General features: G+C 37.9%; 1 pseudogene; it reads left to right on the forward strand.

Annotated features, from left to right (window-relative positions):
• The first annotated feature begins 603 nt into the window (after window positions 1-603).
• LOC114538575 lies at window positions 604-22,503 on the forward strand (annotated as a pseudogene).
• Window positions 22,504-24,603: the final 2,100 nt, after the last annotated feature.

Below are 24,603 nucleotides of genomic sequence, written 5' to 3' on the forward strand. Positions count from 1 at the left end.
AAGATCTATTGTATGACCAGCACTATGAGTTACCTGTTGTACATGTTGTTGCAGATTGAACGATTCAATAAGGCTAATAAAATCTTTGGCTGTCGAGACAAACTTGTCATTTACATGAACATTAAAGTCTCCAGCGATCATCACTGAGCCATGTCTAATAGCATACATTTCAAGGAGGGAACCAAATTCTTGAATAAAAAGCCCAATGTATGCACTGTTTGGGGGTCGATACAGTATAACCAAATTGAAAAGTTGAGACAATATATTGAATCACATTCCAATGGCTTCAAAGGACTTAAAACTTGAAAAAAATATCCGACGTATCCTGATTGGCATATCATGAATCATTAAATAGCAAGCTGACACCACCTCCTCTACCGTTTCGTCTTTCGCACAAACTGCCAGACATCATGCCGGACTTTTGCACAAACTCCGATTCCATGGCATCAAGAGTAAAGAATTTAACTGGTTTATGGATTACGTGTTTAACAGACGGCAATGTGTGGAATATGACAACTGCAAATCTGATATTAAGCATGTGGTAAATGGTGTGCCTCAAGGGTCCATTTAGGCCCGCTTCTTTTTATAATACTGGTGAATGACATGCCGACTGTGACAAAGAGATGTAAAATTCTCATGTACGCAGATGATACTGTATTGTTTCATGCGGACAAGGATAGTGCTGCAATTCAAGATGTACTTACTAACGATGCTGACCTTGTTGCCTCGTGGATAAAAGAGAACAATCTTGCATTAAATTTAAAGAAAGGTGAGACGGAGTTTGTGCTATATGGCTCTCATCAAAAGTTATCCAGGATGTCAAACTGTGAGGTAACTATTAATAATACAGTTATAAAGAAAGCTTCTGCCTACTGCTATCTTGGTGTTAACATTGGATAATCATATAACACTAAATGAACACATTAATAATGTTTATCGAAAATGCTCTACATGGGTAAAACTTCTTTCCTGTGTCAGACAAAACATGGGGCCATTTGTTGCTAATACCATCTATATTACGATGATTAGACCAATTGCTCTCTACTGTTATCCGGTTTTGATGGGTATCTCTAATACGTTGAATGACAAGTTAGAATTAATCCAGGGATGAACGTCAAGGATTATTACCCAACCCGGTAACATCCAATTACATATGGACAGTCTTAAAGCATTACGAAAACGTCGTTCAGTTGTGGATGTTTTTAAATCTCTTAACCATATTGGAACACAATCAAATAAAATTATGTTTGAGAGACTTGTACATGGAAAAAACACTCACGGAAATGGGTCATTTGCAAAACTCCCAAAAATCCATACAGCAATTGGAAAGAAGTCATTTGCCTATAGGTAATGTTTATTGACATTAAAACTAGTTGACAGCTATACACTTAAATATACTGTCTTTTAATACTTTTAATATTTTAGCGTTAAACTTTGCCATAATTTTAGGTAATATAGACACAGGTCCTTCATTGATACCAGAAACTATATTGATACCATACATTGATACCAGAACTTCTGAAGAAGCCAACCTGTATAATTGTAAATAGTTATTATATTATTATTATTATTTGACATCGAGCAGAGGTCAGACGTTCTCTGTACATGTCTATAGTTTAAATGCAAATTCTTACTTGAATCTTAATATATTTCAAGAAATAGCTATCAGTGTAAATTGTAAGCATGATTCGTTCCAGTTTCATATATATGTTACTCATTTTCGTGGTTTGTTCGTTCTGTGGAGAGGATTTCGTGACGCTGGGACGCCACTCATGGCGATGTAAACAGCGAGTTCATCGTGCAGAGCAACAATATTTTAGTGATTATCCAAAGAAACAAGCGCCAGCTATCAATTCACCAAATATCGTTATTTCAAGTCGTACTGTACTTAAATGTTGTTGTGGAAAAATATGCAAAGGTGCACATGGTTTAAAGATGCATCAACACAGTTGCAGAGTTATAGACGGACTTCATAGTGAACTATCTGCAGACCTAGAAGAACAAGACAGACTAGATTCAGAAAATATATGTGAGCTAACAACTAACAACAAAACATTTATTGTGGATGAGGAAGAATATCCAGTTTTAAAGAAAGGGATCAAACTACCTAAAAGTGATTCAGAATGGTCAACGGCTAACGAATATTTTAAATTCCCTCTACAATTCAATGAGCCAATTACATCACAGGATTTAGATTCAAATATAAAGGTATTAAATAACACCATTTACGAATATTTTGCTCAAAATTTTGGTTACATCAAGTCGAAGCCTTGTGAATCTTTAGTAAATAAATACAGAGGATATACTGTGAAAGATTTAAAGAAAGCTCTAAAAATCCTCAAATCTACAAATGAGGAACCAATTAAAATTAGATATGTGTCGCATATACTGCGTGACAAAAGTCGCCACAACAACCAGTCTACTGAGTCGTGTCTAGACAGTAGACAATCGTTTAATCATGATAAATACATCAAGAAAAACTTCTGGGGTTATGTCAAAAATATTCTAAACAAAAAGGATGTTTTACTTCCATCTTTTAGCATGACAGAATGCTTGTCGTATTTCTCAAAACGCTCTCAGCTATCCATCCGAATAAATTGTTCAACATTCCAAGCTGGATTCCCGTATTATCGAAACCAGAAGTCCAGTTTGACCTTGACCCGCCGACATACCAGCAAGTCACAAATATAATTCGTAAAATGAAAGCATCTGGTTCCCCAAGCCCCTTAGATCAACTATCAATTATATGTTTTAAACGATGTCCTTTCCTCAGATCCCATCTAACCGAACTAATACATAATGTCTGGCCGTCCAAAACCATACCATCAGAATGGAAGAAGGCGTGTACAATACTCATCCATAAAAAAGGCGATAATAATAACCCATCAAACTTCAGACCTATCACATTGCAGAGCATACCGTTGAAAGTATTTACTTCTTGTTTACATAACGCCATTTATTCATTCTTAACCGCCAACAACTTTGTAGAACATAACATACAAAAAGGATTTACACCTAACTTGTCTGGCAATCTATAGAACACACTGCGCAAATGGCTAATATTATCAACACAGCAAGGATAAAACAACGCTCCATCATCGTCACCCTACTTGACTTAAAGAATGCTTTTGGTGAAGTGCATCACAATCTAATCACATCTATACTTGATTATCATCATATCCCACAGCACATTAAACTCATTATTACCAGCTTATATACAAATTTTAAAACCTCTGTAATTACACAAGAATATCAAACTCCATTTATATCAGTTGGCCGTGGCGTGTTACAAGGCAACTGTCTGAGCCCACTTTTATTTAACATGTGTTTTAATACCTTCATTCAACACATAAACGCTGAAAAATATCGTCAATTTGGCTTCTCCTTCCAGTTCCTTAATCCTATACACTGGTTTCAATTTGCGGATGATGCTGCTGTAATAACTTCCAATGAATCAGAAAATCTACATCTTCTCAACCGGTTTTCTATTTGGTGCCAATGGTCGGACATGGTTATACGAGTTGATAAATGTAGTACTTTTGGCATCAAAAAGTCTATGACAAAATCAATTCAATATTTACCAAAATTGTTCATTAATAATAAGCTAATTCCAGCGACAAAAGTGGGTGCAAGCTTTCAATACTTAGGAAGATATTTCAATTTCAACATGTCAGATGAACAACACAAGTCTGAATTGATTTCCCTTGTTGAAGACTTAATGTCTGTTATTGATTCCAAACCACTTCATCCAAGAAATAACTTACTGCTTTATAGCCGTTATGTTTTATCAAAATTATCCTGGCATTTTACTGTCACAGAGATCTGTCAAAAATGTGGGTGATTGAAAATATCGATTCCAAAATTAACAATTATATTCGTACATGGCTTGAATATCTGGAACGCTAAGCACAGTATTCCTTACCCGAAACAAATTTGGTCTTAATATTTCGCCTCCATCCATTAAGTTTACCCAATGCCAAACCATTCGACGCAATGCTCTTAAAACCTCACCGAACACTGATATCAGTAAACTTTGGAAGTCAACTAGCAACAGCAAAAATATACAATATGATGTATACACCTCTACAAAACAAATAATTAAGGAATTTCGTTCGAGACAAGAGGATAAACTTCGCAACCAATTGACCTGTCAAGGCTCCTTTTTCAGAAATGTATCGAAATTTTGTCACTCAGAGCTGACAAGAATGTGGTGTGCATCTCAAACAAATTTACCTAGAAATATATTAAATTTTACCATACGGTATATCAACAATTCACTTCCTACACGTCAGAATCTTGCAAGATGGGGATTATCGGCAACTTCAGATTGTTCAAACTGTTTATCTCCAGAAACACTACTACATGTAGTGGCGGGTTATAAATCGTATCTCGAACGGTTCACGTGGAGACATGAGTCCATCTTAAACCTCCTCGCAGCAAACTTACAATCCATCAACGGCGCGACTCTCTTTGTCGATCTACCAAATTACAAGAGCCCATCAATCATCACTGGAAACTCCCACCGTCCTGATTTGGTTCTATTAACCTCTAAAGAATGTCTCTATATTGTTGAACTAACTGTTGGTTTTGAATCAAATCTTGAAAGTAATGTTAAGCGCAAAAAATGCAAATACTTAGAATTGATTAGAGAACAACGCAAACATTACCAAGCAGTAAAATTTATTAATCTATCGATTAGCTCTCTTGGTGTCTTTTCAAAAGAATGTTCGACATTCTTAGAAATCCTTAAAGATATTGGCTTTGAAAGGAACCACCATGAATACCTTATTAAACGAATGACGATGATTGCAATTCGAACAACCTATTACATATTTTGTTGCCGGAATAAAGAATGGTCCAATCCTGAACTTTTAACATTTTGACCTATATTTTATAATGTTTTATAGATGATGTATTGTTTGTATTAGTATTAAATTGTAGTTATTGATTGATTCAAGTAGCCGATTGTAAATTACCTTATATAAGTGAGATTTACAATTGTATATACCCTAAAAATTTATTAATAAAGTTTTCATTATATATATAGGAGGCAAGGTAATTCTCCACAAGTAGCACCTCAGACAAAAAGATATAAAAGAATATTTTGGTTGAAAATATTAAGGCAGCAAATTTAGATGTGAAATTAACTCAACTTTGTATTACAGTGGCAAGAACTAGAAGTGTTTTAGACTCAAATAAAAAGGAAATATTGAGAGACACCGGGCAACTCTCAAATCTGTAACGGGAGTGTTAATGCAATAAGATTCAAAATCGAATTGTCCAGAGCCCAAGCCAATAGGCAATTCGACAGAAGACAAAGAATACGAATGTGGGTCCAAAGCCATGGCAAAGTTTCCGAAACTGGTAATTGCTAAATATAGTGGTAGTTGCCAAGATTGGCCAGGATTTTGGGGCAAATTTACCGAAATTATTGGTAAAACCAGTCTTGCTCCAATAATCAAGTTCATGTATATAATTATGTGAATTACTGAATCCGAAGATAAAGCCCCTTGTTGATTCTCCACCATTCACACCGGAGGGATATAATCAAGCAAAAGGAGGAGAGATTTGGAAAGGAATCAAAAATTGTCAAGTCGTATATGAAAGAGGTAATGGATTTACCACACATTCAGAGTGTAAACCTGAAGAAAATTGGTGAATTCAGCAAGTGCCTTAACAACCACTGTGTCCAAGCCCTACAAACTGTGAAAAAAATCAGTCAAGTAAATGGGAACATGGCCATGACCCTAGATAAACCTCCAGCTATTCAGGTAGACCTTGTCAGAACAGATCCAGATTGGGAAAAATTCCTTTTCACAGTTGTCAGAAACAATATGCCTGTGGACTAGATGGAACCCAGTTGACCTAACTAATCGGGAGTCTGTTTATTGTGGTGATGCGAGTCACAAAGCAAGTACCCCCAAGATAGTCAATGTTGCTGAGCAGAAACAGATTTTGAAGAATAAGTGGCTGTGCTTCAATTGTGCCATCGGCTATCATCAGGCTGCAGAATGCTGAAGTAAATCAACATGTAAACATTGTAAAAGACGGCATCACAGCTCCATGTAAACATTGTAAAAGACGGCATCACAGCTCCATGTAAACATTGTAAAAGACGGCATCACAGCTCGATTTGCAACTCGCAAAAGGAGGAGGAATGAGAAAATGCCTTAAGAACAAGTCATTCAATGGAAGGGGTTGTTCCCGTCCTCGTTATCAAGGTAAATGGTGTCAATGCAGAGCTCTAGTTGGCTCTGGATATTATAAATGTGAAGCCTTTGTCCAATCAGATGAAAATGGAGATGTTGTTATCATCAAAGCATGTCTGCATGGAAATCTACCAACTTGATGTAAGGTCAGTCCATTCGCAAATTGAAATTCCTGTGAAGTTCATCAAGGGCAGAGCTGCCTACAATCAACAACCCAAATTATGCCAAGCTGATTCCTGATAATACGCATTTATCCGGTGTTGAGATAACCGACAAAGGCAAGGAGAGCCAGCTTCCCATAAATGTCATCCTAGGAAGTGGAAAATATGTGACAATCAAGTCTTAATCTAAACCACAAGTTAGGAGTGGTGGCGAACCAGTTGCAGAGCTCACCCGGGGCCCTGGCTTCAAAATCAACTGTGGGATGTGTTAGTGCATCAACCAGTGTGTCCGATCGTTGTTATATGGGTTATCTGCCAAGCATTCTTCCAGATCAGAATTAGAGAGAGTGAGTGAGACTCTTTGAGGTTCCATTGGCGAAAAAGTGAAGATAAAGAAGTTGATATTTATCCGTTCACACATGTTCTTTTCAAGCTGGCCCCTTCTCCATTTTTATTGAACGGTTTATATTGGAAACCCATGTAGATTTGTGTGGGAAAGAATGAAACGGTTGCTGAGCTGAGGAAAAGCCTGTACATCGACGATCTAGTAACGGACTGTCAATCAGGCACAATGGAACAAACCAGAATCTACAGAATATTACAGAATACAACGATCCAACTTCACAAATGGAACTCAAACCATTGTGAGCTAGAAGAAGTTGAAGATACAATTCCAGAAGAAATACAAACTTATGCAAAACAACAGCTTGATGTCAAGGGAGAAGGATTGAAGATATTGGGGCTCAGGTGGTAAAAACGACAGGATACCCTTAAAGTAGTGATGCCCACTGAAGGAGATGCATTGCCAATGAAACGTGGAATACTTGGTAGATATACCATTGAAGAACAAATAGGTATGGAAAGAGTGGGAGAAACAACTGCCAGTCAAATATGAAGTTCCTCGTTTAATTGCACATTATCAAGAGTCCATTGAGGAAGTCGAATTTCATGCGTGTGAAGATGCTTCGGGGCAGGGAGTAGGAGCAGCACTTTATTCTATTGCCCAACAACATTTGTTAAGACTGCAGAGTGGATTTTGAAGCAATGTTGAAACACAGGTAAATCGGCATCCTTTCAGCTACTTTAGAGGATGATGTGGAACTCCTTACACTAACGCCTGTATCAAGGATCGACTCAATTGCCAGAAGACAAAACATGGAGGGTCAAGGAAGCCAATCTCAAAAAACCTGTGAAATTTCTGAAAGCTTGCGCAGATAGTCTGTGGTGAAGGTGGCAACTCGAATACCTTGCAGTTTCAAGAGAATGACATATTCTTACACACAAGACAAGCAAGCACCGACCGGAATCGTCAGGGCAGTGGAGTTAAAGACAGGGAATGGTACAATCGATTGGCCTGTTCAGCTCTTGTATCCACTTGAATAACAATGCGACAATTAGACCATAGCGGAAGAACCAAGCCAACTTAACCCCAAAGCCCCACCGTTCCGTCCTAGAAGAGATGAGGCATCGGCAGCAAATGCCTGGATGAAACAAATCTTGGAAATAAAAGAGAAAGAAGTATGAACTTAGTAATGAGAAATGTTGACTTGCATATTTTGTCCCCAAACTTTTCTCTGGCCTTTGTTTAACCTTCCCCTGTGGAGAATTACACTGCCTCCCGGAGTAACCTGCACAACAAGATATATATCAACAATAAAGTTTTAATAAACTACAATTTCGCCTCTTCACAATTACATGACACGCAGCATGTATGTTTTTCCCCCCTTTCTTTTCGTTTAACCTCTGAACTGAAATGTTATGTACATTGCCAAATTCTCAACACACTCCCCCATATACATTCTTCTGAGATGCATATGCATGACTGTTCACAATCATACAGGCAATAAGTCCAAACGTTACAAGTATAAACTAAACCATTCGAACATATAGCAAAATTGTATTCGGTGGTGGATCTAGGGGTGTGCAGAATAAATTACACAGCTTTATTTTAAATTCAAAACACCTTAATAATAAATGAATAAGCTTTTTTTCTCTAGAAACTTATGCAGATCATCCAGAAAATGCCATCACAATTGGTTTCCCACTTCCTGGGATGGGTTGTAACAGTGATAGGTCAACCGAGGTAATTTAAAACAATGATAACATTTCTACCACCCATCAAAAATCCCATCACAGAGTACAACACAGTTATTGAATGCATGAAACAATCTCAGACATTAGCCTGCTTAGCTAATATAAGGTACGCCCACATGACCATCGATGCGGGTGCAGCGCAAAAGTTCTATCAAGTCATTTGGAACAATCCCGAAGATTTCAAAAATGTCATCATTCACTAGGGGATTTTCATGGAACAATTGGCAAGTTGGTGACTGATAGTGGGTTTGAAAAGATTGTATATCGGGCTGATTTTATGCACTTTTGCCAGTATAAAAAGAGTCTTGTTGGGCAAGCATTACAACAGAAGTTGGATGGTGCGCAAAGTATTCTCCGAGGCTTTGGATAGACTCTTTCAGGAGGCATTAAAATGCAGGAAATGGGTCAAGAACTGATTATAAAATCAACATGAATGATTTTGACTTGAGGTTGCAATGCTGGGATGAATCACCTCCATTTTTATCCCCAATGAATAAGCAGAATTATGCAAGCTTACTACTATCAACAACTGCAAAGTCTAGAGGCAACACATCCTGGAGCTAAAGAAGAACTGCAAAAGACTCTCCCCATTTGTGAACACTTTCCACATCAGCCAATCCATTGATGGCCTGGGAGAACAAACTTTCATGAGGAGTTTCAAGACTACAAGTTAGTTGTAAATGTTCGTATTATAAAGAACATGTTGGATCTCACTAAACAAGTCATGCATTAAAACGGTTACTGGATGATTTATTTACTTACTAATTACTCCGGGGCCAGCGACGGAGTTGAAAATTCGCCTGGGTTTTGTTTTGTTATTTTTATTATTATTTTTTTTATTTTTCGTCGTCAAAGTGTGTAATGGCGCAAAATATACTAGTACTTGAAATCTGTATGTGACAGTATTTATCTATATCCCAGTCTTATCTCCCAAGAGTTGTGGTTCACAGCTTTGGCTAATTTTCCAATGTGCGATTCGATTTTGCTCGCATGATACGGCAATTCCTTCAAGAGGAACAAATAAACCGTTCTTTTCATGCTGTTTGATTAAGTTTAGATTGATTGGGGTAAGAATATATTTAATACATGTAGATTCTTGTCCTATTTTAATAATATCGCTGCTATTTTGGTTAAGTGCTTGATCTATATTGTGATCAATACAATCAAACATCTTTTTTAAATCAAGGAATATAAAAACCATTCAAACATCCCTTTTCCATATTTATATACCACTTATTGGTAATGTTAAGAAGGGATGTTGGAGTAGAATGTTGTTTTCTAAAGGTGGCCTGATGTTCTCTGATAACGCCATTCTCTTCCAAATAAGTTTGAAGTTGTTTTAGTAGTCAGCTTTCCGATATTTTAGCTAGTGCAGACAAAACCGATATAGGTCTATAATTACCACATTGAAATCGGTTGGAAATATGCCTTTCATAATTGATGCATTAAATATGTGTGTCAGTGAAGAGGCTATAATATCAGCTGCATCCTGCCATAAATTTCTTCATTGTTGATTTTGTCATCCTAACTTCAGAAAGGAGTTTAAAAACCTGATGTATAGTAGCGTTTTGAATCTGAAAATGAGATTTGCAACCTATTAGGTACCTTGTTTTCCACATTTCTTCAGCATTTCTTTCACAAGTATTAAGCTGGTCTTTAAAATATTCAGCTTTAGTTTTGCTAATTAATTGATTTAAGCATTGCAATGTTTTTTATAAGCTTCATGATATTGTTTAGAATTTGTTTTAACAGCCTTTTCCTTAAGGTAGTCCCGATGGTGCATTGTTTGTCTTATACGTTTTGTGATCCAGGGCGAGTTCACACTTATTTCCCTAGTTTCCTGTGGCGTGTGTGTATCTGCGACAGATAAAAACCTATCTTTCCATTCTGACCACATCATTAGGATCTCGGATCGGACTGTTACATCTACTAAACATGCTGCTAAATCCGATCTAAAAGCATCAATATTGTAGTGTTCAAACTGCCTTTTTCTAATTGATATCCTATTATCAGGCCTTGGTGTGGAAATTTTTCTTTGTATTTAATATCAAGCTATGATCACTTATTCCAATATGAATTACACCAGAATGGATACTAGATCTGGTTTATCTGTAAAAGCCAAATGCATTATTGTTTCCGAATTTCTAGTTACTCGTTTGGGTTGATATATCATTTGTTCAAATTGAAACGTTTGAGTAAATTTGTAATAATTTATTTGTTTGTGGTTGATTGAGCTGATCTATGTGTGATGGGAAGTGGACTGCACGAGTGTGCTTTTAAGTCAACAAGGAGTGCACTTTTCAACGCTGTTTGTACACGAACGACTGTTTTTTCTCAATATTCAATTTTTTAGGGGAGCTTTTACATTGTTCTGACAAATTACTTACTATTTCATTGTTTGAAGGCTTGTTTGGCGCACAAAGTTGTATTGTAAAGAAAATATTTGGGATTACGACTTGTTCTTTGGTGACTTGCATGAAGGGATGATTGTCAATACAGGTGTATACAAATGTTGTCAACTAGTCCCAGGCTTGGAATTCAGGTATGTCAAAGATTATATTTATCTGCTTATATTTTAAAATTCGAATTGAACATTGGAGAATATAGCGATAAAAAGTCAGGTATTTTTATGGGTTAAAGCTTGCCCCCTTACACCACGATTTCACTGCAGGGAAGTAAACAAAAGCTACAGTCTAGAAAGTCTAGGATTTATAAATCTTAGGATTTATAAAAAAATGATTATTCGAATTGTACTCTTCTTGATATTCACTTTCAAAAGACAGTTGCCTGCAAGAAAAATTGTGTTGAGAAGAGCGACTGAGCAACTTGCCTCTCCATCTAAGAGGATAAAAGTTTTGCAACTAGCGACCTCTCTCTCGTCTGAGCAAAAGCCAACAAATGTGTCTCCAGTTCATCTAATGGAAACAAAAGATTACAACTGTGTGCTGACTTGGGAAATGCTTTCTTAAATGCTGTCGTTGATAAATTGGAAGTACACTTACATTATATGAACAAGAATATGGTTACTGTCCGCTATGAAATAGTAATATTAGCAGATGGTAGTTACTCCTTTGTTTCCAAAAAAAAGCACATACCGGTAACTTTAGATTTAAGTAACATAATACCTCGAACCATACAGTAAGAGTGAGTTGTATCTTCTCATGGACACCCTATGTATAAGACAAGGGATGGTGAACCAGGTGTATTAGTGCTACAAAATGTAGCTTTCTGATTGAATTTCTAAACATTATTTGAGGACAGTTAAAACCAGAAAACTAAGTAAAACAATCATTCAAAACACACTCGATTTGATTACATGTCAAAAGAAAACCTTATTGAGAACAATAGAGAAATGGCAGGGAAAGTCCACAGGATGCAAATTATGTTTTAAACACCTTGAACAGTACCATGATACAAGATACAGGTTCAGGAAATGATGCAGATTCTGATTTCAGGACATTGTTTAAGCAGCTATACAAGGGGCTTAAAAAAATATTGAGAAGCAAGACAAAAATGTTTGTTATTGGGAGGATTGTTTGCATTTACAGGCATGATCATGAGAAACCAGAGTTATTAGTAAAGCATATAACTACCTGTCACATGGCAACTGTTTCAGATGAAGCTCCAATAAATAGGAAGTATCAATGTAAATTGCTTGGTTGTGGTAAAACGTTTGGCAAAAAGAAGCTTCTACAATCCCACATCATTTATGGAAATGAATGGCTGTAGTGATACAGTAGCTCAATTGTTTCATTCCATTGCTTCCATTGTTTTTCTTGTCTGATCCACCTAACGTAATAAAAACTTGCCTATATATTTCCAGATCTTGTAAGACCTTTCGCCTAGTTCTGCTCCGCTGTTGTACTTCTATGGTGACCACAGTTACTGTTTAGGCACCCATTAGATCATCGACCTCAATATTTCGACTAGGAGATGGTTGTTGTTGAATTTCATCCACCAAGGCGGTAGCATAAGGATTGGCAACAGGGGTTAAATTTGGATTGAAACGATTACTTGTAGGTGGTGGAGAGGAGTTTATTTCTTTGGCCTTGCTTCGAGGTTCTTCAATGCTGGAAATATGGTAGGAGCTGTTTTTGTAGATCTTAGCAAGGCCTTTGACACTCTAGGCCACAGTATATTGCTTGGCAAACTTCCTGCATATGGTGTCCATGACAATGAACTCTTATGGTTCACTGACTATCTATTTGGGAGACAACAGTATGTTCAGTTAGGGAAAGGCACCTCGAGTATGCAACCAATTTACAGTGGAGTTCCGCAAGGATCAATTTTGGGACCGCTGCTGTTCAACCTGTATTTTAATGACTTTGCAGACCAGCTGTTGAAAGCAAATGTCCTAATGTATGCTGATGATACTGTTATTTACCGTGCCGGAAAGGATATTGAGACTATAGAAAATGTGTTAACAAAAGAATTGGAACAGGTGGCAAGATACTTTGATGAAAATCAGTTGGTGATTAACTTGAAGAAAGGTAAAACAGAGGTAATGTTATTTGGAACGGCCAAAAGACGGTCATTGCAGAATCGTCAATTAAATATTACATATCGAGGTGCACAAATAAATAACACCAATGAATATACCTATCTTGGTTATATGCTGGATAACAGTCTCACGTTGAAAGGTTGCTTTGATAAGGCTTATAAAAAGTGCTGCAATCGCCTAAAGCTCTTATCCAGATTAAGACATCATGTAAGCTCGGACGCTGCTAACAGAATATATAAATCTATGATTCTCCCAATTGTTACGTACTCTGGGCTTTTGAAACTTCAGTTCACGAAGACTCAGTTAGACAAGTTTCAATCAATTGAACGTCGCGCGGAAAACATCATTACTCCTAAAGAACATGGTCATATGCCCTCTATTATCAAGATATTACATAAACAGTCATGTAGTATTGTAAGGAAATGCCTAGACAATCGGATGTGTACCAACTTTGATAACTATTTCGAAATTAAAACTGGTAGTATCAACACAAGGAACAATAATCTTTTGCTAAAACTACCTAAAGTAAAGTTAGAGTTTGCGAAACGATCATTTTATTATTTGGGTGCAAAAATCTATAATGATTTGCCAATCAAAATAACACGGGAAGGAGATTATGACCAATTTCTTAAACTATTGAAAGACTATTATAAATAGGTATATGTGAACTGTAGTTTTAATTAACTTAATTTTAAATTTTTGAAAGACCTTCAAAATAGCTAGTTTGAACAACAGGTTTTAAACTAACTTTTTTATAACTATTTTTATTGCTTGTATTTTAATCTAGGAGTAGAGAGGGCACATATTGATAACAGTGTCTTTGCACTGAAATGTTTACCCTCTGTAAAGATTTGTAAATAATAAATAAATAATAATAAGTTTGGATATAGGCGCTTGTGGGCTGTATTCGTACAAGAAATAGCATGGCTTCTTCTATAGTTTAGACTACGCAAGCTCTGTGTTGACAGAATCAGTGATGTTGGACGAAGGAAGAAGAGAAACATCAATGGGAAGTCTCGGTTCACATCCGTAGTAAAGTAAATAAAATGGACTATCTCCAATGGTTTCATGGGGGCTAACTCGAAACCCAAAGAGTATTGCTGGTAGGTGGTTGTCCCAGTACTTCTGGTCACAGCTGACATGCATTGATACCAATTGGCAAAGTGTATGATTGAATCATTCAACAAGGCTGTCCGTTTGTGGGTGATACGCTGTGGTGTTGACTTTCTTGGTATTTAGAAGTTCACAGACCAATCGAACAAGCGCTGACATGAAGTTAGCTCCACAATCTGATAACAATGTTTCGGGGGGGGGGGGGCTCCATGTGTGAGGACAATATGATTAAGTAGAAGACAAGCAATAGTAGGAGCATCTATACTTGGGACAGCAAATGCCTCAGGCCATCGAGTAAGGTATTCTGTGAAGACAACAACATAGCGATTTCCTGCATTTGAAAGTGAAACGGACCCAAGCAATCCATAGCAACAAACTGGAATTGGTAGAAGAGGGCTTTATGTCTATTGCGAGGCGATTTCTTCATTGCACAATCTACGCAACTCTTGCACAGTCTGTCAATATCCCGGAACATGTTGTGCCAATAATAATAGGAACAAATTTTGCCGTATGTCATGTGTGAGCCCAAAATTTCATGTTTTTAGAGTGTCTGGAATTAACATGTTGGGTATGTTTGTTTGGTGTCAAAAGGGAACAGACCATTGTCATAGAGTACAAGCAAGCAAGCTCTGTTGTCGGTAGGTGGTAGTTCTTCTGTTTCCAAAAAGGTGATAAGATTGGAGAGTTTAGGATCTTGGCGTTGGATTTCAGGAATACGGTCAGTTGGGACACCGGGTAAATCGCTAACATGAAGGTGAACACCATAAGGACGAGCAGAAAGAGCATCTGCATCTAAATTCTTAAAATTGTCTTGTTGTAGCAATAAAGACCAGCGTGCAAGTCGACCACTCAGATCCTTGATTGACATTAACCAACAAAGCGTGTGGTGAGATGTATGAATCACAAATTTCTGATCATGAAGGTAGTTTCAAAATTTCTTAATTCCCTCCACAATGGCAAGAGCCTTCTGGTTCGGTTGTATTGTAGTCATGTTTGGCTGGGTTAAAAAATCACGACCGCCATATGTGATAGCATGACTTTGGCTATTTTTGGTTTGGCATAGGGCAAAACCAATACCGGTTAAAGAAGTGTCGGTGTTAACTCAGAGGGCAGAGAGAAATCAGGGTAAGCCAAAATGGGTGCTGACGTAAGACATAATTTTAAGGTGTTAAATATTTTGTCGCAAGACTCAAGACTTTTTGTTCCAATAAAACCATTCATTTTTATGTGTAAGTTTATTGGGTGGCTATTGGATGCTATTGATGCAAAATTATTTATGAATCTACGGTAGTAGTTGGCTAAGCCAATTAGCCAACAAACTAAGCCTACAAACGCATTGAGTAACTGGGAAGTTTTCCACTGCCAAAATCTTACTGGGGTCCGGTCGGATACCATCACAGGTCACAACATGTCCAAGATACTCGATACTAGAATGTGCAAATGAGCACTTGCTAGACTTGAGTTTGATATTCGCTGAAGGGAGCCTACTAAAGACATTATTGAGGTGGTTTAAATGATCATCGAAAGAGTGCGAGTAGATTATGATATCATCTAAATATACTAAGCAAATTTGGAATTGGAGACCAAGTAAAACAGCATGCATTAGGCATTGAAATGTTGATGGCGCATTGGCTAACCCAAAAGGCATCCTGTAAAATTCGTATAGTCTACCATATGTCGCAAAAGCTGTTTTTGGTTTCCGTTTGTCGTCCACTTTGACTTGCCAATAACCTGATCACAGGTCAAGACATGAAAAATATGATGTACCATGCAAACAAACAAACAAAATTTGGAACATGGAGAATTGGGTGTGAATCATGCCGTGTGATTTTATTTAACTGTGGATAGTCAACACAAAAACGTTGAGTGTCTACTTTTGTACTAAAACCACTGGGATTTCCCATGGGCTTTCCGAGGGCTAGATAATACCTTGATCAAGCATTTTTGCACATGATTATTTTGTACAGTGGGAGACACGCAATATGGTTGGTGATAGATGGGCTGTGAGTTACCAGTGTCAATATGGTCTCAACTAGTGATGTTTGGCCTAGTTTATCATCATTGAATGCAAATACGTCATGATTACCATGCAACAGCTGATTCAGTTGTACTTGTTGGTCATCATTGAGATCTGAATTACAAATATTGACTCCAATTGACTCCAATAGCAGGCAAGTACATTTAGATGTCTTGTACATTGTTGGTTTTCATAACAGAGACAACTAGTGGTGCATCATATGAAGAGAACTGACCAATGTTAGTGCAGCGATAAATAGTAATCTATCTTAAGTACAATCTTGCTTAACAATGCCTACTTTAAAGAGTTATGGGAGGAGTACGAGTCCATAGGCTTGGAAGCGAAATTGTGATGTGTAAGGATTGGGGTGGGTGGGTGTGTTTTGTAATTTACAAGCTACAACAGACGAAGAAACCCCCACCCTAACCTTATACACAATCCACCGGACCTGGCCAAGCAGCATGTTCAGCCGCCAAGCTGTGATAATATATTCACACTCCTTACTTAAGTACCCTTCGTTACGCATGATTGAGCTTAAAATAGTAATCTATCTTAAGTACAATCTTGCTTCACAATGCCTACTTTAAAGAGTTAAGTTATAAACGAGGGATTCTTGCTTAAATTGGAAGTGCGCACATTGTGATAGAGTTTCAAGGGTTGTGTCTGATCAACCAACCCTGGTATCAAAATTGAGTTGTAAATTTAAATATTGTTATCCATATTTGTAAGGTGTATTCGTAATAAAAATAATTTGTGGGTATACAAACAAATTTTACTGTCATCATGCATGAGATTGGTTATGTCACTTTATACATTTGTGGGTCCCAACCCGGTGCTCAGGCAGTCAAACTCCAGCTATTACATTGTTATGGGTGATTTTTGCTGTTTTTTGGGACATCCTGTATATCGAATAATCCTGTTGGCCTCAGTAATTTATCTATTAACGAATTTACCTGAAACTGTCTTACTACCCTAAATTACCCTAAATTTCATTAGTAGTTTTAATTTTAGTGCCATTTTTTCCCAGTTCCGGCATATTCATCATTGTAAGAATAGCTGATTAATATGTTGGATTCTATCGCCTGTATTCAGAAAGTTCACTCATACACTCATTGAGTGTGACATAGAAATTTTGATAAATGACATGTAACGTATAATTTCGATGCAAATCAAATACAATTGGACTGCTTCTTCGTGAAAAAAACCCATTAAATGTTCGTGCAAGCTGTCACTGGATAATTTATGTTATGTTAACATTATGTATATTTTCTAGGCTGCCAAAGATACATGATTGTAACATTATTTTATCAAAATTGTGAGGTGATTTACTGCAAGTTCGACCCGAAGCAACACAAAGTCAATTGTGACAGTTGACAATTCTCACAATGTAAACGTTTTTTTTGCGAAAGGAATACTAAACGAAGAACAAATCAACAGAATCAATAAATAAAATTAACAAAGAAATTTGAAGTTACCTGCTATTGACATTGTATAAACTATATATTTATACAGGCATGCTTCTCACAAGCTGTACTTATTTAACAGCACTATTTCGCTGATGAATTGTTTGTAGGGCCTGATTCGTCAGATTCATTTTAGTAAGTACAAGTGGAACAAGTGCTAGTGGTTTTGAGAGGGTTTGGTTGTTCGTTGGAGGAATTTCGAAAATGGTAATGTATGTACATGGAACGCCTGAATTGTTTAAAAGCATTAGTAATTGTTTTTAGACTGGTATTGTCTGGTGTGGGTATGAATTTCAAGTCCGTTGAAAGCAAGATTTGAGTGGTGGTGCAAGTGTCTAGTTTGTTAGGTTGACTATGAGACTATTGTTGGTGTGATTTGCAATTTGGTCACAATAATGTTTTTTATCGTGGTTTTTGTGAGTGGCTTTCCGTTGAGTGTTGTCATGAAAAAATGTTTTTATTGCTTTTCTTTCATGAACATGTTGTATATGGTGGGGAACTGTGTTTGTTTCCCCACCAGGCGTTTGCCGATGGTTGCTGTTTATGTCTCGTTGGACATTAGTTCAGGTGTTTGTGTTGGTTTGATGGGTGGAGGTGTCGGTTTGGGATGGGGATGTGGCTGTTTCCGAAAATTTGGGGGTGGGTGGTGTTGTTTGGTGGGTGTGTGGTGTTGTTTGGTGGGTGTGTGGTGTTGCTTGGTGGGTGTGTGGTGTTGTTTGGTGCATTTATACGGTGGTTGAACTAGTCGAAGATGTGGAAGCTACAGAAAATCGTGAAACTGTGCTGGAACCCGACCAGGAAACACAAATGGAATGCGAGGTGCATGCTGCTGCAGCACTGTTGCATCTCCAACAAAGCCAAAGATCAAAGTAAGACATGCATGCAGTTCTGCATAACAATTTAAAGATAAATTGATGTATTGTTTTTTATTTAATTGTATGTATAGTTTTTATTATTATTTGAAGAGCACTTGTAATTAACTTTTCAAAACATAATATCTATTTATAGTGTTGACATTTTCAGGATTACTGACGTTTTATGGTTCAAGGGAAAGAGGACATTGCTGGGACATTAGAGCAAATAATTTAAACAGCATGGGAAAGGAAAATTCAAAACTAGAAAAGCACCACCGGAGAAAAATGGCTCAAGAGGAAAAGCTGGTATTAGTCCAGAATGTACAGAATTGGATCAAGCATTGGAAGACACTGTGGGAAGAACACAGGAAATGCAAGAAGAGCTTGCAACAGAGAATGACAAAAGAGGAAAGATAGCTGAAAAAGAGAGAGAAACAGCAGACGATATTAAGAAAAAGGTCCATGGAAAGACTGGGGGAAACCAAGACAAGAGAAAATGCTAAGAAAACAAGCAAGTCAAGAAACAAATCCTTTGAATATTTTAAAGAAAAGCATGACAAAGAGCTTGATTTAAAGAGGGAAGAACTCGAGTTGAGGAAAAGAGAAATGGCAATGAAAGAAAGAGAAGCAGAAAAGAGAATGGGAAATTAAGGTCCCGTTTACACTATACCGGATTGCATCAGAGAGCAACGATTTTCGTACCGGATTGGGCTGCTGTTTACACTACTCCGCTGTCATCTGATACATGCAGCAGAGCGAAAATCACTCTGGTTTTGGAGTGATATAATCCGATATGTACCGGAGTAGTCCAAACAGATCAATCCGTTACAAAACTTATTTTGGCACGAAGTTTGTAAGCCAAGTCGTGAATGACTACAATAATGACTCGGCGGGAAACTGACTTTGTTTCTATGGCAACAATAAAAAAGTGATGAGCTGGCAACAAAGCGAAACAGTGCAATTGGCATAGTGTAAACACACCCTTGTTTTTTGCTTTGGAGTGAAAATTAATTTGGTATGGAAGTAATCCGGTATAGTGTAAACAGGGCCTAAAGTTAAAGAACAAGAAATAAAAGTAAAGAAGTGGAAGCAAAAAAAAAGATGAAGAGATACGTGCCAAAAATTAAAGTAATATATATATATATGATTGCTACATTACAACAACAGCTACAATAGCAACAAGGCATGTTTATGCAAATGCAGCAACAAAATTAACTGTTGCTGTAATTGTTGACTAACAATACAAAGAACTACATTATTTATTTTCACTTAACTTATTGTTGAATAATATATTAAAGATTTATTTACATGTTAAAGATTTATTTACAGTATAAACATGGTATTTTTATTTGTATACTTAATTATTACATTACTGTAGGCTGAATATTTGAAACTTGCATTGAATTTTGTAATCCCTCTCATTATTCCTCTGGAATCCCTCACATCCCTGTGTAACTGCATCAGGTTATAACCTATAGACGTTAATTATTGACAGAAACGCGCGCGAACACACTCACATGTTTTTGATAAGTCTATTGTTTAATAATGAATATAAGTCTATCCTTCATATTTTACTTAATATTTTGTATGTAGCATGTTGTAAACGTACAATTTAGTGTGGCTCGTTGTGTTATTTTAGTTTGACGGATTCAGATGAATATAATTTGAACTATACATGTGTCGTTCAGTATTTCATTGCTGTAGAAGTTAATAGGAGCATCCTATACGGTTAGTCAACGTTTTGGTTTCACAGTAGACACACTGTTACAATGAATGTTTTGGTTTCACAGCAGACACGCCGCTACAGTCAAAGTTTGTGAGTTTGTACCAATTCAAGTGGTTTATGTCGAAAGTCTATAGTGCTTAGACAACAGTAAATATGTCTCAGTTGGAGAAACTCAATCTTTTTTCGCAAAATTTACTCAAAATCGAAGCAGAACCAGCAAGTTTCAGCCCAACTGATCACAGCAGCTCAGTACATACTTCTGGAAAGCAAACAATGACGCAAAAGGGTCTCGAATATGCAAAAACAGTAAAAAGAGATACCGCCTTGTGTAAAGCAAAGGAATTCAACCGTACGTTGACTGACTTCCGGTTCACAATAGCTGTGGTGCGAAATCAAGATGAGCTTAAAAATGATCTGAAGGCAAAAACAGAACAGTTTCACGCGGTTTTACATGCCTTTGACAAATATTTCCAGCTTGTTATCGACCCACTAGAATTGAATAGCGTAACGGACACTCGCAATGAGACAAGATAATTTGGGAAGGACCAGATGGTCCCAAGAAAGCTTCTGTGAACTAGAACAAGAAGACAGGTGATCTATCTCATCTAGAGTTTCGCAAAGGTCAATTTGTACTTGCACATCATCGCGAAACTCTTCAACCAGCACCAAGATACATTAATAAGTATTAAAGCTAAAAAGGCTGTTCTACAAGAAAGGCTAAAATTCATGGATGCTATTAAAGAACAAGAAAAAAATCTTACCAAATTAAAACTCAAACAGGAATTAAGTGAAACCTTAGCAGAAGAAGCAGTTTATCAGGCCGGAGTTAGTCAGGTGAAGAATCTATCACTTTACCCATGCCCAATCTACCTAAAGACTGCTTCACCACCCTTGAACGATTCCTGAACAGTGAACCTTCTACAAGTGCATCTGCCTCCCAACTGATAAGTGAAACCACGCCTGGGACAATTAACCAATCTGCGGCAGTTGAATTGTGCGTCCCACACATTCAGTTAACGACCCACAACATTGAAACGACTGATAACCCCACCCCCCTTCCTTTGTACGGCACAGTTTAATTTGATTCCAACATCAGCACCAAATGTAACCCACAATGTTAACACTATCAGTACTTGTGACATGCAATGTCAAATACCTATGACCCATAATGTTGATATTAGTAACTCTATCACACTTCCCACAACCTCAGCAACAAACACTTGGATGACATTTTCCCCCTTTATACCTCGAATGGCTGTGAGTATGTATGTAACACCTACCACACAGCTCGTATGAGTTTACAACTAGCTTCTCAAGATCTTCACGTTCAGAATCCTGCTCGATGTTGTCCTGATATGTCAAACCCACCATTTGTACCGAAAGCAGATTCTGCATTGGATGAAACAGCGCAACACAGTTGACAACTAATTGAAGCATTAGCGAAAGTCACTTAGATATACAACGCTTACCCCAAACCAAAACGAATGTTTTCCGAGGAGATGAAAAGGACAAGACAAAACACCTCCTTTAGGAAAGGGCCTTTGATGCCTTGGTTGACTCAGCTCCGGTTACAGATCTTCAGAAGCTATTTACTTTACCAACACCCCAACGGAAGAGCAAAGAAGGCAGTTGAACAGTTACAGTATATGATGGAAGATCCAGCGACGGCGTATAAAGAGGCACGCAAGTTACTGAAAGAACGATTTGGACATACTGCATTTCTAGAAACGGATTTTGAGAACAAACTAACGAATTGCCAAAAATTGGAAACAGTGATGCGCAAGGAATGCAAGAATTTGGTGACTTCCTGCAACAAGTCAAGATAGCAAGTCAGTGCATCCCCAACCTAAAGATATTTTAATTTCCTTCGAAGTTGCAAGGTCTTGTCAATAAACTACCATTATGGTTCAAAAACAAGCGGTCCAGTAAAGTACAGAAATTGCAGAAATCGCAAGGCCACAGTGCCTTTCCCACATTTAGTGATTTCTTGGAAGAAGTCATTTTCCACCCTGAACGTTTGAACATTCCTCAGTTGAAGTTATCCCAAGGTCCAAACCTAAAAGACCTACCATCTAATATGCAGCACAAGAAAGAGTTGCCAGCGAGAGCATTGGCCTCGAGAGCAGCTTCTTCTTCGCCACCCAACGAAAATAAAGACATTCAAGAGGGAAAGCCCACATTGCCCATTCCACAAGACGAAGACACATTCTTTGGAGAAGTGTAAGAAATTCAGAGAGTTGTCGTACGAAGAAAGAAAGGATTTAAAAATCGATTATGCTTTAACTGTGCGAAATCAGACAAACACATTGCCAAGAAATGCAACCAGACCTCGCCAAGTGTTTTATTTGTGAAGGAAAGCACCTGACAATCCTTCATAATCCCAGGAAAGAAAAGGAGGCAAGGGAAGAAACTGCGTCCGCATGTTGCGTCGTAAATGAATAGCCTGATCGGAGTGCTTTATGAGATTCCGCAAAAAATACGTTGCCATTACTTGTGACATAGAACAGATGTTTCACAGTTTCTATGTCAACCCAGAGCAGCTTTCTACCACAAGCTGATTACAACAAAAGTGGTCATAGGCCTGATCGTGCTGAGAGCATACCTAGCCGAGCTATTTTTTTCTTTCGAAAGAACTTCAAACGGAATCTACTAATTGGACTGACGTCCAACACGAGTTGACAAGAAGCCGCGCTTCATTGAATGGAATCACAGATGGCCAACTTCTAAGAGATACCGAGAAGTTCTTCAAGTCAATAGGTTTACCTATGGATGTGAACCTAGACTGCTTTGCAATTGTGAGAACAAGGTCTACATCAACACGGCAATCTGATTTCAACTTGCAGGGCAGCATCAATGAGATGAACCCGTACATGAGGGAAAAACTTAAGTTACATTCTATTTGACTCCACACTCTGTGCGAACTATGTGACAAAGTGTTTTGTTTTTGTTTTGTTTCTTCTTTTTTTAAAGTTAATGTGAAAGTTAATGTTTAACATTCCAGGTGTTTAATAGTTGAACATTGGTGGTAGAACATTTTAGGGTAACCAAATGGCGCTGGTGTTGGTTGGCAACTATAATATGGTGGTGGTATGAAGCCGTAGGTCTGTATCATTCCAGCGGTTGTGTCTTGTCCCATGTTATACCCCAGGCACTGGAATTCCAGGCAAATCAAACCCGAAACGTAATGGCTGGTGTAGTACTCGCTGTGGACATGAATAAAGTTTGAAATTTTCTTCATGGTTACTTCCTGTTTCGATCACATTTGTGTTCATTTGTAGTTGGTAAAGCTGGTTGACAGGGCTAGTTCTCGTGTTGGTTGTGTTATTCTGTGTTGATGGACTCTGTTCTTCCTCCGGTTGACTTGTCTCACTTGGTCTCACTGCGTTTTCATTGTTGCCTTCAACAATTTCGTCCTCATTCTCCGTTTCCATTCGTTCATCTGATTTGGCAGTGCGGATGATCACTCCTCCTCCTCCGAATCTGTGTCCAATTGTTCGGAACTCACAGGGGGTTGCTTCGCTTTTGCTTTTTTGTTGCGCACATTTGTCTCATCCATCTTCTTGTCAGGTTTCTCGATTGCTACGCTGTTCCGGTGGTAGGTAATCACACAGTAATAATAAGTTTTGGTGTAATGTCCTGGTCTTTCCGTGTCCAGATTCTGGTTCAATGTCATAAACAGGACCGGACCTTTTCGGGAGCATACTCTGTAGATTTTGTCTTCCCAAAAAGCTCGAAGTTTACTGGGGCCACTCGTCGTGTAAGATTTCTGACTACTACCCGGTCACCTGGAAGAAGGACTGTTGATCGGACTTGCTTGTCGCTTTGTTCCTTGCTTTTCTTTACAGCTTGTTGAGATGACTTTGACACCAAGTTTTACGCCTCTTGCATGGCGGTCTTTCATTTTCTCACATAGGTTGGGTATCCCGTAACTTCCCTCTTCTCTAGTAGATTAAACATGAAGTCAATAGGCAGGCGTGGTGTTCTGCCGAAGAGCAATAAGAAAGGCGAATACCCAGTAGCCTTGTGTCTAGTACAGTTGTAGGCATGGATCAACTTATTAACATGGTCTTTCCAGTTCGTTTTGTATCTTTCAGGTAGAATATGTAGCATATTTAGGAGAGTACGGTTCATCCGCTTGACTTGTCCATTTCCCTGAAAGTGATGTGGTGTTGTTCGTGAATGGAAAATGCCTGAGACTTGTTCCAGTTTCCAGAAGAGCTTATTTTCGAACTCCCTGCCCTGATCATGGTGGATTTCGAGAAGGGTAACTGAAGTGTTGGATGAAATCATTAAAATTCTCTTGGCTGCTGTGTTAGCAGATTTGTTCCGTGTGGGGTACACGCCTGACTGTATCAGGTGAAGTGATCGACTATAACAAGTATTTATTTGTACCCTCCGGAACTACGTTTCAGGTGTACAAAGTCTATAGACACTAGTTCAAATGGTGCCATTGTAGTTATCGATT

The sequence above is a fragment of the Dendronephthya gigantea genome, unplaced genomic scaffold, assembly GCF_004324835.1.
Source record: "Dendronephthya gigantea isolate DGI-Jeju-01 unplaced genomic scaffold, DenGig_1.0 000188F, whole genome shotgun sequence".
Lineage (NCBI taxonomy): Eukaryota > Metazoa > Cnidaria > Anthozoa > Malacalcyonacea > Nephtheidae > Dendronephthya > Dendronephthya gigantea.